The 15872-nt window shown below is 33.1% G+C and overlaps 1 long non-coding RNA gene across 1 annotated transcript in view; it reads right to left on the minus strand.

The window, feature by feature from the left end:
- The window catches only part of LOC136163659 (uncharacterized), a 37257-nt gene extending 21649 nt beyond the window's left edge, over positions 1–15608 (minus strand). The window contains exon 1 of the long non-coding RNA XR_010662286.1: positions 15541–15608. This is a non-coding gene — a long non-coding RNA (uncharacterized lncRNA). The remainder of the gene's footprint in view (positions 1–15540) is intronic.
- Positions 15609–15872: the final 264 nt, after the last annotated feature.

Genomic DNA, 15872 nt, shown 5'->3' on the forward strand with positions numbered 1-15872 from the left:
GTATTTAACAGCTTTATTTCAGGAAATGGAAAAGGAGTAAATTTTCATACTAAAAACAAAGCAATAATATATAATGTTTAAATTGTCAAAGAACATTTATTTTAAATACTGACTAATAATTGTGGTAAATGGATGATTACAAGATAGAGTATTTCAACAGACTTTTGAAAATGTGAAAGAAAAATATGCAATGGCTTACTTTAAAATCTAGATTTTTTAGTGATTACATTTTGCTTTATAGCCCTCAAATTTCAATAAGATAATTTTATCTAATGTAATACATAAACTTTGTAAGCAGCAATTTGCCATTTTTTCCACATCAGCTGATCTCCATTTCTTGTCATCAATTTGAATATTCTTTCCAATACCCAACATTTCTTTTTCTCTGGATGTGTGTTTCTTTGGATCTAAAGACTATAGATTCAGTTTACTAAGAATATGGTGTCAAGTGTAATAGCTTAAATCTGATGTATCACTCATTAACAAAGCAATAGCCATAGAGTTTCACTTCTATATGGATTTCTAGATCCCATTTCGATTTTGGTGTGATTTTTGAATTTCACATATTGGCCTTCTTTTTTAGATTTCAGCTATTTATTTTATTTGTTTGTACTCATAAATGAACATATATATGATATACTTTTTAAAATAAAATTCTTTGTTTAAAGGTCACTTTCAAATTGGAAATAACATATTTGGCTCTGTACTCAAAAAGGAAATAAGTCAAATACCTTCTATCTGTTTATATTAAAAGAAACACATTATCAATTCATAACTAGAAGAATGATTAATAGTATATAATGTGCAAGCTGGTGGAAATAGTGAGCTCAGCCTTTGATCTGTGGCCTACTTACCCCCACTAAGCAATATTTCTTTAAAGACATACGCATTCTTTTATTCCATTTATTATTTCCAGTCATATCATTGTTTGCACAGCTCTTTCTCAAACTCAATCCCCATTGCACCACTTAAGTCTTAGTCTCATAATTATAGAGAGTATGTTCTACAAACATCTTCTCAGTGAAATATTGGTTTAATTGAAGTTCGATTAATTAGCAGCTTTGTCTTATGTAGACCAAATTTATAAAACAAATACTTCTGTTTTAAATTCTCACAGAAAATGTCATCACTATTTTCAGTTAATTTTGTTAATGATTACTCAAATTTTTGTTCTGAAAAGTTACCATGTAGAATCAGAGAATTTTCTTTCATACTTGAAATCCAACACTTTCTTTTCTGTAAGGTGAGTATTTCCTATCCCTTGGTCATCCTCTTCTTCCCACTCCCAGTCTCCACCAATAACAGAAATGTAGGGCTCAGCATATTCTGATCAAACACAACATGCTAAAATTTCCACCAGTTATCACATATATAAGTGTTTCAGAGACTAAGAAATCTACTTTTAATTCAAATTCTCTAATACTGTAGATGAATGATAGATTATTTTTACCATTGACTTTATAATGTCTCAATTTAATTTTGAAAATGCAACATTTCATAAATGACAATATGTTATACGTAAATTAAGAAGAGTGGCTACTTCTTCATCTTTAAAGTGAATTAGGCATATAAACACATATTATATATAGTATGCACATAAATAGCTTAGTTGGAAGGTATTCAAATAGTATTTTTTAAAAGACTCTATGTTTAAAAAGTGTAGCTTGGTAATTTAGTAGCTCTTCCAGAATATAAGCAGGAGACAAGGGTTTGATCCCTGGGTCGTGAAGATCCCCTGGAGATGGGAATGACAACTCACTCCAGTATTCTTACCTGGAGAATCCCATAGACAGAGGAGCCCAGCAGACTACAGTCCATAGGGTCATAAAGAGTTGGACACATCTGAATAACACACACAAACCCCAAAATATAAACACCTATAGGGCTTCCCGAGTGGCTCAGTGGTAAAGAGTCTGCCTGCCAAAGCAAGTGACAGAGAGGATGCGGGCTCTATCCCTGTGTAGGAAAGATCCCCTGGAAAAGGAAGAGACAACCCCCTCCAGTATACTTGCCTGAGAAATCCCATGGGACAGAGTCCATGTGGTCTCAAAGAGTCAGACATGACTTAGTGGCTGACCATGCACACGAAGGCAGAATGGGAAAATTTCTGCCCATAGAGACACAATCATAAGTTTCAAAAATAAGCATAAATAGGTTGCTAAAAAAAATAGCTCTTTTTGTATTCCTTGGCCTTTGATATTATTGGAAGCATGGGAAAAAATTAATTGTTCAACTGTTTTCTTCAGTCCATTTGAGACAAGTATAAGCAGTCAAAGTTGTTTACCTAACTTTCACCTCTAGAACAGAAATTTCCAAATATTAAAGACAGAACATTTTCCACTGGTTCACAGGGAATTCTTCAGTAGTATCTTTAAACAAAAATCATTAAAAAAAAACCGTTGCAGTTCTTTTCGTATTCTCATTATTATACAATAGTTATTAAAGGATATTATTTTAAAATATCAAAGCAATTGCTTTTCCAGTGAGGGTACTGAAGTACTAGGATACTCTCTCTTGACTGAATTATTCAATATGACAGATTTCCACTAGAAATGGTATTAAAACTACATTCTGAATTTCCTGACTCTTGAGACTGTGTTTGGGCAATTATTTCGCTAGGGTGCCTAATGTATCGCTAAATGAAAAGGATCATTAATTCTTTTGGGGTACAAGGATATAATTTAAATTCTCAGGAAGAAACAGCTTGCCAGCTGTGACATTAACACCCTGAAATAGTTAATAGAATGAAGAGTTTGCATCCATCAAGTATTTTATAGACTTTGGATCATGCTAGAATCAGAAATTGTCTTTAACTTTTAAAATAAACTTAACTTTAATTGAATGCATGTATTTGTTGTTTGCTTGGAAGTCAAGGCAAATAATTGTAACCTCACATATTCTATAAACTCTCTAACTTATCTGTATGAATTTTCAAGGAGGGAATGACATGAAAGTGATAGCAATGACAGACTTGCAATTTCAGAGTTTTAAGTTTTTTATTTTAGATTACATTATGTATCTATTAATAAAGGCTAAATTTCTCTCAATGTTCAAATCTTATCTGTAAATAACAAAACAGGAGTGCCTGGCAGTAGAACTAATAAAAAGGGAGTAGGTAAATACATTCTTATATTGTTACTGTTTTTGAGATCAAAATGAGTATCTGAACTCAACTGTAGTATCGCTACTTAATCATTTAGTTGCAACCATTTAGATCCTTGAAACAAATTTTATTTAGTGCTGATATAAATTTTATCCATGTGATGCTGATATTCTGATAAAGTCAAAAATTTGTTTTGTCTATGAGAAGATGAAAAGTAAAGTAAAATGTCTTGGCTATTTTGTTGAATGTTTAGACAAAAGCAACTCATAGTGGTAATATTCCTAAGAACACAGGGCCTATAATCATGTACTTATAGTCCAAAATATAACATTTTTTCTATAGTTTTATTTACAAATCATACTTCTCTGAGTTAAGGAACATGCAAGAAGAAAGATAAGGAGAGTGAAGAAATGAGGCAAGGAGGGCAAGAGAAGGAATGACAGAAGAAGAAAAAGGAGAAGGAAGAGGGAAGGAGGAACATGAGAAAAGAGAGGAGGGGGAGGTAAGAAGCGGGAAGGAGCAGAAGGGGTGTGAAGAGAAGATCACTAGAGAGACATTGTACAGGAGGCAGTGATCAAAACCATTCCCCACCCCCAAAAAAAAAAAATGCAAAAAGGCAAAATGGCTGTCTGAGGGGCCTTACAAATAGCTGAGAAAAGAAGAGAAGCTAAAGGCACAGGAAAAAAGGAAAAATTAAGAAGAGGTGGCAAGAATAAACAGAAGTACTATTCAAAAATGATCCTCATGACCCAGAGAATCACAATGGTGTGACCACTTGCCTAGAGCCAGACATCCTGGAATATGAAATCAAGTGGGCCTGAGGAAGCATCACTATGAACAAAGCTAGTTTAGGTGATGGAATTCCAGGTGAGCTATTTCAAATCCTAAAAGATGATGGTGTGAAAGTGCTGCACTCAATATGTCAGCAAATTTGGAAAACTCAGCAATGGCCACAGGACTGGAAAAGTCAGTTTTCATTCCAATCCCAAAGAGAGGCAATGCCAAAGAATGTGCAAACTACAACAAAATTGCACTCATCTCATAGGCTAGCAAAGTAATGCTCAAAATTCTCCAAGCCAGGCATCAACATTATATAAAACATGTTTTAGAAAAGGCAGAGGAGTCAGAGATCAAATTGCAAACATCTGCTGGATCATTGAAAAAGCAAGAGAATTCCAGAAAAATATCTACTTCTGCTTTATGAACTATGCCAAAGCCTTTGACTGTGTGGATCGCAATAAACTGTGGAAAATTCTGAAAGAGATGGGAATACCAGACCACCTGACCTGCCTCCTGAGAAATATGTATGCAGGTCAGGAAGCAACAGTTAAAACTGGACATGGAACAACAGACTGGTTCCAAATAGAAAAAAGAGTACGTCAAGGCTGTATATTGTCACCCTGCTTATTTAACTTATATGTAGAGTACATCATGCAAAATGCCAGGCTGGATGAAGCACAAGGTGGAATCAAGATTTCTGGGAGAAATATCAATAACCTCAGATATGCAAATGACACCACCCTTATGGCAGAAAGTGAAGAAGGACTAAAGAGCCTCTTGATGAAAGGGAAAGAGGAGAGTGAAAAAGCTGGCTTAAACTCAACATTCATAAAATGAAGATAATGGCATCTGGTCCTATCACTCCATGGCAAATAGACGGGGAGACAATGGAAACATTGACATATGCTGCTTTCTTGGGCTCCAGAATCACTGCAGATGGTGACTTCAGCCATGAAATTAAAAGACGTTTGCTCCTTGGAAGAAAAGCTATAGCATATCTAGACAGCATATTTAAAAACAGAGAGATTACTTTGCCGACAAATATTGGTCTGGTAAAGCTATGGTTTTTCCAGTATTCATGTATGGATGTGAGAGTTGGGATATAAAGAAAGCTGAGCACTGAATAATTGGTGTTTTTGAACTGTGGTGTTGGAGAAGACTCTTGAGAGTCCCTTGGACTGCAAGGAGATCAAACCAGTCAGTCCTAAAGGAAATCAGTCCTGGGTGTTCATTGGAAGGACCGACGCTGAAACTGAAATTCCAATACTCTGCCCACCTGATGTAAAGAGCTGACTCATTGGAAAAGACCCTGATGCTGAGAAAGATTGAAGGCAGGAGGAGAAGAGGATGACAGAGGATGAGATGGTTGGATCGCATCACTGACACAATGAGCAATAAGTCTGAGCAAGCTCCAGGAGTTTGTGATGGACAGGGAAGTCTGGCATGCTTCAGTCCATGGGGTTGCAAAGAGTTGGACATGACTAAGTGGCTGAACTGCACTGAACTGAGAGAGAGATCAGTGTCTCTTTCGGATGTATTCTGTTTGGGCTAAAGGAAGGAAAGTTAAGCAAATTATGTATTTTTAAGGAATGTATTTACAAGGAACTCTGGCCATGACACATATAATACCTAAGCACTATTGGATGAAGGCCAGAGACCCCTCCACCTTCCCTCCCTGTCTCATATCACTGTTTTGTTCCTCTTGGTTTTCTCTTTTCTCTTCCTTCAACATTTATATTTCAGTCTTTTCTAACCAAATGCAATCAATCCATCTGAAGCACAATAACATGCTGACTTAAGTCTTTCTGCTTTTTTATCTTTCCAGAAAAAAAAAAAAAAGCATTCTACACCCAAACTACAGTAAGAAATGCACACGTCATTAGTGATTCTGATTTTGATCACCAATACCAAGTAATGGATTTTTTTTTCCTTTAAAGTGAAAAGCTTATCTTGTAGGTAGATTTATAGAAGGACAGATAGTAATGAGAACACCTTACATCTGATCATTTGTAATTAAGTTTGATTTTAGAATTTGGCTGGAAGAGGAAATCCAGTATTCTTGCCAGAGGAATCCTGTGTCAGAGGAGCCTGGCAGATTACAGTCCATGGAGTCACAAAAGTAGGCCACACTGAGCAACTGACCAGTAAAATTTGTAGGTGGCATGGAAAACTTCTTTCCTATTAAAAGGTTTGTAGTGTTTTAGTAGGATTTTTTTTTTTAATTACTGTGTTTCCAATTTGGGAGAAAAATGGAATATCAATAAATCTAAATTTGGGAATCTGACCTTTTTTTTCTTTTGAAATGCTTTCAAAACTATAACACTCTTATATGTCTATTATTTCACTATAAGACATCTCTGGTATATCTGCAGATATATTAAGAGATCTAATATTGCAAGGTATTTATGACCTATAATTGAGTAGCTTACAACCTCTTCTTCTTACCAAATAGTACAAACTATTATCATTTGTGTCAATTTATTATAAATGTATTCTGTTCATATGAAACAAATTTGTTCTTCATATGTATTCAAATGTTTTATGTAAAAAAGTTCATGTAACATATTTTCCAAATGTATTTCATCGTTTGTGTACCAATCACAACTGAATTTACCAGTGTTGTTTCCACTGAGAGGAGATAAGTAAAAGGAATCATTGTCACTCAATCTGTTTATTCCATTTTAATTTGGGGAAAAAATTAAAGTTGCTTAAAAATTTGGTTCTTGACATATTTCAGCTAAAGTTCTTCAACTTATGTCTTTAGTTTGCAAACACTGAAGGAAAGTGCCCATAAATATTCAGCTGCCTGAATAAATTAAGATTAAATATACTTGAAAGAGGATGCTGTGATAATATTCCTTTTGGGAAGATGTTTTCACCAATTTACATGCAAGAATGAATCTATATCATTTAAACTAATTTTCAAAACATTTGGCAAAGAGCAGCATTATCTTCAACTCAAAAATTTCTTCCCTAAAAGCATTTTTATTGCTCATGGAAATCAAGCTGCTGGGTTTTCTTTAGCTCCTTTTAAGGGTCTTGATCCTTCAATGGATTCAGACTCTATTTTGCAGGTATTGTTAGACAAAAACCATGAATATTAAGCCATTATTTTTACATTAGTCAGTTTTCCCAAGGCGGGTTTTTATCATTTTAAGACATTTTGTTTTGTTTGTTACTCCCTTTTTGTATAATCACCTCTAAAATTATGAACTCTACAAGAATAATACATGCTGAATAACAAAACAGCTTGAAATATTCATAACTAAGAAAGAAACTGTTAAATGTTCATAAACAAAGTTGTTTGGAGACTCCTTTATTAATTTTTAATTTATTTGCAGTCAATTCCTTATTACTTCCAAATTCCTGTAGGGGATTCTGTTAATTAGTCATGTGTAAAATATTCATTAAAACCAGCTTCTTATTTTCTTTTTTTATTGCAAATTTACATTTCTAATCTTATAACCAAAATAAATGCCATTGGGTAGAAGAACCACATTAATTTTGATCAGCCACTAAAAATAGAAGCTCATACAGCAAAAGATATGGTAATATAAGCTAGGCTAATATTGAGGTATTGTACTATGTGGTAGACCCTGATATTGAAATAGCAGATGGTTACCAATTTCCCCTTTGAAAACAAAGTTGCTACTATGTAAAATAGAGTATGTAAGAAATCCACTCTAATCTAAAATTTAACAATACTATGTGCTTTTATACCTTTATATGTTAAGAATGTTTCAGAAACAACATATACTTTAGTTAAGGATTCAAGGTAAATCAACAGTGGCAAAGTAGATGCTAAATTTAAATCACTGAGTTACACAAGTGTTGCTAGACCAGTAAACTTTGTATTTTACTTTTCTACTTAGTTTCTTAGTTGTCATCTATTGCACAAAAATATTTGTTAAACTTTTGAATAAATTAAAAATATTTTAATTGTCTGTCTTTACTATCAGTTACTGTTACCTGGATTCAATGTTAACAGATAGCAAATAACATAGAATATGGTACATTTATGTGAGCTTATCAATTTTAATGTAGCTACTGACTATTCCCCATAAGTCAGTAAAACATTCATAGAAATATCTTTAAAAGAATATATGCTATCTTTGTGAAAAATAGTTTCCAATGCCATGTATATAGTATTGCAAAAGTGAAACTCTTGGCCTCGTGGAAAACTTTTTTTGGATACATCTTGCCATCTTATATTACTCCACAGAAACATTACAAGTTGTCTATACATGCGGCTTCTCTACTGGAAGTCTATGTTCCCATTTTTAAGTCTTCAGTAATTCAAATATGTAAACTACAACTCCATTTGGAAAAATTGCTAAAACAAAGTAGCATCACTGTTGTTCAGTTGTTAAGTCTTGTCCAAATTTTTGTGATCCCATGGATTGCAGCACACCAAGCTCCTCTGTCTTCCATTATCTCCTGGAGTTTGCTCAAATGCACATGCATTGAGCCAATGATATTATCTAACCATCCCATTTTCCGCTGCCCCGTTCTCCTTTTGCCTTCAATCTTTCATCATTAGGGTCTTTTCCAATGAGATGTCTCTTCCCACGAGGTGGTCAAAGTATTGGAGCTTCAGCTTTGCACACAATAACAAAATACCATTATTAATTGGAAAAAAACTTTTTAAAACATATTTTGTGAGAAGGAAAAGGAAATTATACTTAAATAAATGGAATATTTTGTTCATTTGGGGAATGAGGACAGTAAATTTACTACCAAACTAAAGTCATGGTTAGTGACAATCTCCTTACAGTCCAAGGAGATCAAACCAGTCAATCTTAAAGTAAATCAACCTTGAATATTCATTGGAAAGACTGTTGCTGAAGCTGAAGCTCCAATAATTGGGCCACCTGTTGAGAAAAGCCTACTCATTGGAAAAGACCCTAACACTGGGAAAGATTGAAGGCAAAAGGAGAAAGCGGCAGTGGAGGATGAGACAGTTGGATAGCATCATTGGCTCTATGAACATGAATTTGAGCAAACTCTAGCAGATGCTGAAGGACAGAGAAATTTAACTTTCTATGGTTCATGAGGTCATAAAGAGTTGGACATGACTTAACAATTAACAACAACAAATAGTGACAATACATTTATCCTACAGAAACATTTAGTGACATTAATCAAAGGCCTCTCAGTTCTAACTTTGTGTTCTGACACAGATCCATTTGGAGGCAAGGATGTAGGTAGCACAATTTATTGGTTGTTTTAAAGAGAATATATTGATTTAACAGCAAAAAATAGAATGTTAGAACACACAGACCAACATTTTAAGATTTTATTTCTTCATTAAACAAAAAGTTGAACAGAAGTCTGAGTTTGGGAAAGGCATATGGCACTATTAAAGCAGATCTCTAAGTAATAGATAAAAATATACACTAAAAAAGTGGTTAATCATAGCAGCATATGGCCAATCCTTAGAGACCACTTGCCAGTCTAATTTGAACTATCAGTCAAATTCTTTCAGGTTGTTTATTTTCCTAAAAATCCATCTAACCTGATTTTGATCTAAGTCTGCACTGATATTTTTATATTGACCACAAAAATATCAAGAACTCATTCTATGGTGACATACACAGATAAATTAATACCAATGTAGTACTGTAATACAAAAGTTAACATGCCTTACTAGGGAAGGGTCTCTTCTTGCCCCATTATCACTGTCTTTTTATCTAAATGCTCCCTAAATATTTTCTTCCCAACACTATTTTTCAGAATCAACTGACTTAAGAGTTCTCTAAATTTCTTTCTGACCATGAGAACACCTGTCCTCAATATTTTGCAACTCTCATTCTCCAAGAGAGCTCAAAGCAGCAGTCATGATTTTCCACCTCCATGATTTTTTATTTGTAGGCAATGTGAGTCTTTAAGACTGTAACATACAGAGAGCCCTTTATCTTGGTCTTCTCTCTGCATTCTATGTGCAATACCCCTTGGTTATACATGTTGCTTGCCTTTCAGTTTAAAAATCATTTTCACATCTTAAGGGGTAGGATAGGGAGTAGCTAAAGAAGAATGTGAAATTCAATCCTCTCTTTTACAGAAAAGGACCCTGAAATCAAATGCATGTTTGGTTTTATTTCAGTGAACAGAGGGCTGGCTGGACCTGGGGCCACTCCACAGATTCATTCTCCCTGAAAAGGAACAGAATCATGTGTGTGAATGACTGTACTATAGCAAAAACAACAAAATAAGTAAAAATGCCAAGCTCCGACCTGGGTTTATGTTTTAGTTAAACTCAGGCTAATTTTCGAACATAGCTTGTTTTTCTGAAACAAGCAAAAAAAAAAAGTCCTGTCTGTTTTGCAACACTGTTATGAGATCCCAGATTAGGGAAAAAAGCATGAAAACCATCGTAGAATGTATAAGCATACATTACTATAATTACATAGTAAATTATACCATCTGTCCCTTGTTCTTACTATAAACTTTAAAAAATTAATAAAATCCATCTTTGCTGTTTCTCAAAATGTTTTAAAATCCTGATTGTTCGTATCTTTCTAGACTGTATTCCTAAGAAAAGAGCATGTTTTTTTTGTGCAACCCAACAAAATCTTTTCCTTAACAACTTTTGATGATAACCAGCATTTAAAGTTTTTTAAATTGTGTGTGTGTGTTCTACAAGAGTAGTTTGACAAGTTTAATTCCAAGTGGAATTAGGATGATAGCTTCTCCCTAAGAATTAGTAACAACACTTTCTCAGAACTGTAAAATTGAGATATTTCTGAGAATATTCTCAGCTGTATCTGAAAAGACTTTTAAATGTAAGCTGTGGCTCCTTTTTAACAACATCTCCCTACAAGATTTTCCATTTCAGACACCACCATATGCAGCACCTTCTTGCTCACTCAGAATGTCTATTTCATCTCTACAAAAATATATTGTGTTATTTCTTTGAAAAGTACTGAAACTTTGAGTAAAAGTAGTGTCTTTTAATAAAGAATACCTATTAGTACATTGCACATGCTTCTAAAAATGTGTTCTCTCCTATCCTTTAATAGCTGCAAGTAAGCTGTGTTTTATAAAAAGAAACAAAACTGCAGTCTATAACCTAGACAAATGATCAAAATACATTTTGTTTTTACAGTACATGCTGTGAAACTTGACTAAAGAAAACTACTTAGTTATTATTAAAAATGTATCTGGTTCCTTCATGGATATACATGGGGTAATTTCTCATGAAGTTAGTATATCCAGTTGTAGAAGTGTCATATCTCTCAAAGATGTTTTATGAAATAGAGTAGTGATCAAACTCATGTTAAAAATCATAGAGAAGTTTTATAAAGAAGATAGTTGGTTTTGGTTTTATTTTTTTGAAGTGTTAATTAAGTAATTATTTTATCCATAACCCCAAAACTTATTCACAGGTGGAGAGCAAAACAATTAAGTATAATGTAATGTTATTGGTTATACGGGTGGGATTTTGTTATAACAAGTAATATTTTTATTTCTTTATGCAATAGAAAAGAGAAAATTATTTTCCACTATCATTTCAAACTCTAATAACAACTTATCTCAGAAAATTGTGTGAAACATGGGCTCCTGATAAGAAATTTGAACACATTTTTATTCACATTTAAAAATCTCTTTAAGTTAAAATTCAGCTTGAAAAGGAAGGGCTTTAGAAGAGAATCAAAGATTAACAATTCATCATTGCCGAATGACACTTCTTTTGACAACATAACTCGATTGCTACTCAGAAATAAATAATTTATGACTCAAATGCTGTGAATATTTATTTAGTGTCGTACCTGTCATTTGTTTGGCTTTTTCCCCATGGATACAGAAGAACAATTGTATATCTCTTATTACACAGCCAAAATGATTCTTGGTAGCAGAAAACCACAAATAATATGTATCTGAAAATGGGCAGCAGATTTTCTCAGTTGTCCTAATAAATCACAAAAAGAACCAGTAGAGTTTCCCTAATACCACTCCACTTACTGTAAAGTCCACACTTTATAAAACATGATTCAAAAGCAACATTCGAGAACTCAATCCAGGCTACTTGATAGATATTATTGATTTAATAAAAGAATAAAAACAGATTCAATCCCAAGGTTTTTCCAAAAATTAAGTCTCTATGGGTTTCAGACAGAATCTTTGTTTCTATCCTGTCATTTTCTTTAGGAACAATGCATAATCCTTACTTAAGGGTCCAACGTGGCATGCCAGAACTGAGCATAGGTCGGAATTAAGAACAACTTCTAGGAAATTAAGCTAGAAAAGACACTACTGGATTCTGGGCAGGACTAAATAATGTTTTAGTTAGAATACAGTGTTTCTGTTAGGTAAACATTTCAAAACAATGTAAATTCATTTCTTTGGAATCTACAAAGCGGTTAGTTTTTCATATAAACCAGTAAATTCAACATCAGAAAACATTTTGCTGAATTAAGAATTTTAGATAAAGTTTTAACACTAAAATGAAATGAAATTTCCTCTATCTTTTTTGCCATGTACTATTTATACTTATATTATTTATGCTATTGACTGAAGTTATACATGTAAAGTACACTGTCAAATAAAACTGTATATTAATATGGTGGATTACTATGCTGATGGTGATAATTAATATTTTTGGCCGATTTGACCAGATTCATTTTCATTCAAACTTAATGTATTTCTGGTAGTTAAATAAGCCTGCATAAACCAGATTAAAAAGTCTCTATTTATCAGAGACTTGAACCTTAATGGAAATCTCTTGACAATAATAGGATAATGAATATAATATACACGTTGATGTGTTTAATAAAACAGTAGTATTGAAATAAGTCAAGAATTTTGAGATCTAGTCACTCCACAAATCATGGACTGGGTTTCTCTTGTTCTGTAAAATATATGGATTGGATTACAGGTTCCCAATTTTCTAGCCAGGAATACAGTTCCATGTAAATGATCAGAATCAGAAATCAACAATGTTTTATAGATCACTAAAAACATATGAATACTTATAGCAAATTGTACTTTTTGGGGTCAAACATTATTTCATATCTGTACCCCAGATGACCCTCATCCCAACCTTCAAAATTATGCTATGAGGGAGTCAAACAGACATTACTATCTTGATATTGTTATTCAGTCCCTAAGTTGTGTCCGACTCTTTGCCACCCATGAACTGCAGCACACCAGGCTTCCCTGTTATAATTATCCCCATTTTACAAACCAAGGCTAAATTAGATTGTTTAATGTGCTATGGATGGAAACATAAAATATTCAACTGGGGAGAGAGTTCAGATGTTTTTCATTCCAAGAGAACAAAAGTATTTTAGGATTCTTATGAAATATTATCTCAAAAATTTTAAAGAAATCACTGATTACAGAGCATTTTGATTTCTGTTAGAAATTAAACTTCCCATGGGTTAACAGAAGATTAAAATATATGAAATATATTCTAATTACAATTTCATAGATTAAATTATATGAAAACTGAAATGTTCTACTCCACATATGTAATAGTATGTAAAATCAGGAAAACTAACCCTATGTTTTACACTTCATTAAATATTTTTAGGAAATATTAGGGAAAAATGATAATTTAAGTTTACAGGTGTTAGGTACTTCATCTCAGTAAGCTGTACTTGCATTTCAAATAGTGTATCAGAACTGAAAAATACACAGTTAATATAAAGTTTAAAAGTACTGATTTTTCTCTGGATTTAAGTATGAGTAAATAAATTATATTTAAAACCTCTAGGGCTGATTAGAATCAAGTTTAGTCACATTAATTTTTAAAACCAATTAATTCACTAAATATAAATGTACATAAGCTATTAATACCAATTGCTTTTAGATACCTAATATTAAGATTTCTGTGATTCAAGCACAGTCATTTCTCTAAAATATTTATTTACAAGGTATCTAAAAGCAACCCCAAGAAATGATTATGCTTTAAATAATTTGCTATCGGTTTTGATATGGTTCATAAAATTTGAAATACAGAGATACAGCCTGTGTATCATTTATATGTCAAAGACACTTGAATATTAACACTTAAAAATGTTCTTTCATTTCTAGTACTGATTTCCTGTGAAGATAATGTATTAGAACGGATTTCAGGTAGAAGAATAAATATGACAAATTAGGACACAGTGAAACTTATTAACTTCCTTCAGTCAGTTCATTTGGTGGACGGTTCATGACAACTTGTAGTTTTTCTTTTTTCAGTGGAGTGACAGTAAGCAGTAGTATATAGCTGCCAAAAGGTTATTAGCAGATAGACTAAAGAGAAACTATTTTTGATTTGCTAAAAAATAAATATATCTTTAGTCCAACTTTAAATGTTTTTTGGGGGTAGATTCCATTCCTTGTTTTAGTTGACAGAAATGGCCTTTTAACTCAGATAGACTGACATTTATTGCATTTTGATATCTACTTTTTACAAAGTTTATGAAAATAAAATGTCATAATAATAGCTTTTGAGAGCATTGTAATTTTTTAAGTCGTTAAGTGAATTGATAAATAAGGGGAGGAGCAGGATGGGGAAAGAAAATGAGAGTGGAGGGCAAGGGAAGGGAAAAGTGAGGGGAGAAATAACCCTGAAGCCCTAGTAAACAAACTGCCTTCCATGGCCTCATATTCCATTACAGTGAGCTGTGTGTCAGTGGCAGAATGAAGTAATGTATAGATTCTGCAGATTCCAGTTATCCTCACGGGAATAGTTTCTGGACTTCCTAAGAACTCACAGAGAAGATGAAATTTATGAAAATTCATTTCATCTATTTTCATTTTATACTATCAGATATTTTTGATGACCAAATGGAAAAGAAAAAATGAAATTCTACCACATGAATTTCTATTAAATATCATTTCAGCTATCAGTTGTCACACACCTGTTATTTGACGCATTTCTGCCAATTGCCATAATTATGTATTTTTGCAACCTATATCAGTCCATGAAGGCATATTTTTTGCAATAAACCCAACTTATTAAAAATGTATCCAGACATCTTAACACGTACCAAATATTTGTTTTCAATACATTTAAATATTCTTCAGTCTAAATCCATAAGGAATTGATAACATGTGGCTGCTTTTAAGTAAAATTAAATCACTGTTTCCATGATAATGTCATGACAGTTCTGCAGACTCTCTTTAGAAACATTCAAGTCAGCACATACACTTAGTTGCATACAATTTCAGGAAGTTTTAAGGCTTCCTGATTCTCTTCACAAAGCTCTCCGAGGTTCTGAAGCTCCATCAAATCTCTATAGTCTATCAATTGCCTTCAAAATTGAATCATTAAAACCATATGTCCACTACCTTTTTTGTATCTCCCATATACATATATATTAACATATTCAAAAGAAGATTTTGAAAATATGAAATAAATTTGCAGTGAATAATATTTTACTGCCTCCTTATTGATATGACTCAGAATACAATTCCCTATATTCTTGGGTATGATTCATAATCGATAATAAATTATGTAAAACTTTGCTTTAAAAAGAGTTCTTTAATTTTTGGCTAAATTTTTGTCAAATATTTTAAGATATGTCACTGTTTTTACTTCTTAAAATGACTCATAGTACAAGCATTAATACCCCACTTGCAAAACTGGCATATTATATATCATAACACTTATTTATACATATACTGGTTATATATAAATATATATATATACACACATATGTACATACATCATACGTGCATGCTCAGTCTCTCAGATTTGCCTGACTCTTTGCGATCCCATGATCCCAGGGGTTCCCACTGAGCCTGCCAAGCTGCTTTGTGCATGGGACTTTCCAGGAAAGAAAACGAAACGGGTTGCCATTTCCTACCCCGGGGACCTACAGCATACTGAGTTATGATCATTAAGAATCTCTTGAACGTGGCTAATCAAACTCCTTAATGGTCAGAATCTTAACCATGTAGGGATGCTGAAAACAAAACTACCCTTACATGTGTATTTCTGATACATATATTTAAATATCTTTAGTTAGTCATGGACAACTTTAACTAAATGTAAATA

This window comes from Muntiacus reevesi, chromosome 1, assembly GCF_963930625.1.
Source record: "Muntiacus reevesi chromosome 1, mMunRee1.1, whole genome shotgun sequence".
Lineage (NCBI taxonomy): Eukaryota > Metazoa > Chordata > Mammalia > Artiodactyla > Cervidae > Muntiacus > Muntiacus reevesi.